The 1,966-nt window shown below is 48.6% G+C and overlaps 1 pseudogene; it reads right to left on the minus strand.

Moving 5' to 3' along the window:
• LOC100955774 overlaps positions 1 to 676 on the minus strand; it is a 4,933-nt pseudogene extending 4,257 nt beyond the window's left edge.
• Between the last annotated feature and the right edge of the window lie 1,290 nt (positions 677 to 1,966).

Here is a 1,966-nt window from a genome sequence, read left to right on the forward strand (position 1 = left end):
CCCTTTTCTCCACATCCACGCCAGCATCTCTGGTTTTGGGATTTTGTGATATGGGCTAATCTCACTGGAGTTAGATGATATCTCAGAGTAGTTTTTATTTGCATTTCTCTGATGATTAAGGATGGTGAGCATTTTTTCATATATTTGTAGGCCGTATGCCGTTCTTCTTTAGGTCTGTTCTTGAGTTTGGAGTTGGAACAGGTAAATTTATTTATGAATTCTAATAGATTCTGTTCATAACTCTTCATTGTACATCAGTTGGATGTTTGTAACTCAGGGACTTATTGTGATAGCCTCCAATCATAAGTGCAAATTGTATGTAAGTCAGATTTAAAAAAAAAACATGAAGGGGTTTTGGGTCACCAGATGGGCGAGTTTTGGCGGGAGGAACAAAGAGGCTTGACCCTAAGCCCGAGCTGGGGGACTGAGGAACTCTGGGTGGAGCCCTCCTGAGCTAACCTGGGGTCGGTCTTTTTATCCTACAGCAGGATAAAGTAGTTGAAGGTTACTCATCAGACACCAGCACTAAAAAAGGGAAACATGCAAGGGGGCAGACAGAATGTCTCTGACTTGTATTTGCAAAATCTCAGACCTTAAGCAAGACCTCTGCCTCCCGTGTCAAGGGACCTTTGGAATCTGGAGAATCTTTGCGGTGACCATTGGCCACGCCTCGCATACACCTTCTCCCTGGGAGGCCAGTTTTCTGATCTGCACGTACACAGCGCACATGCCATTGTTGTAGTTCTCTACGTCTCTCAAGCAGGAGGCGAGTCTTACGCTAAAGATCAGAGGACAGTTTTCCTACCAAATCGATGTTGTTAACTTGGGGGCTGCCTCCGTTTCATCTTGATTTGTCCTGTTCTCACTTTGCAGATTTATTACTGCATGGAGGAATTCCTAAGATGGGCGGCCTCCCTTTTCTTAGGTCCACTCACTTCTCTTCTGCTTCACAGTATGTTCTGGATATCCAGAGATGCAGCCTCATTCATTGGACAGACAGTTCTCACTGGCTCCTTTCCTGTGGGCCTGGCCCTGCGCGAGGGACTGGGAATGAATAAACCGGTCCCAAGGACGGCGTTGGGCCGCGGCTGTGCATCTCCACGGAGGACGCTGGAGGGATGGAGTAGGACGGACCGACCAAAGCTCGGGAGGCAGGAAGTAGGGAGCCCACAGGGCCGGTTAGGCAAGGCTTTTAAAAACGGTCCTAACAGAAGCCTCAGCCGCACCCCCCGTGAATCTGAGCAATCCTCCTCATTGCTGTGGCCGCAGGCGCACCAGGATGACGCACAGACTATGGATTACAGAGAGACCCTTGCGAATATTGGGAACAAAGTTGACAAAGTCTGAGCTGCCTGGGCCCCTGGGGAGGTCGGCGCGGGCTCTGTAGTTTGCAATGAGCCGAAGTGTTCCTGCACTCTGGGTATATGCCTTTGGTTGAATGTGGCCCTCCGCTATTTGGTGCTGGTCTTCAGCGCAGCGCTCCTTCCCTTAGCAAGCGCTGCAGTCAAAACGATGGAGGCTTTGAGACCAGGAGCAGTGGCAGGAATCACCGAGCTCAGCAACCATCTGCCTTGCCTCTCCCAGATCTGCTGAGAGGTACGGAAAACTTCAGGACTAGCTCAGCACATTCAGCCCCACAGCAGTGGAGCTTTAATCTAGGTTTTATACTTTTAGGCTATAAAACAGAGGTGTCCAACCTTTTCCCCCCCTCTGACATGCATTGGAAGGATAAGAGTTGTCTTGGGCTACACAGTAAATACACGAACCCTAACGAAACCTGATGAGCCACAGAAAGGTCTGGGTATTACTTTTCGTGATATTCAATACCACAGATAAGCAAAAAAAAGTCCTTACAAAATCAGCATGCAGCCTGCGGGCCGCAGCTTGAACACTGCTGCTACATAGCCACAGGGCCACATGGAGTATTTCAATAAAGAAGAACCCTGTCTTTTTTTTTTTTTTTTTT

This window comes from Otolemur garnettii, unplaced genomic scaffold (genome assembly GCF_000181295.1).
Source record: "Otolemur garnettii isolate 467f Iridium unplaced genomic scaffold, OtoGar3 scaffold00086, whole genome shotgun sequence".
Classification (NCBI taxonomy): Eukaryota; Metazoa; Chordata; class Mammalia; order Primates; family Galagidae; genus Otolemur; species Otolemur garnettii.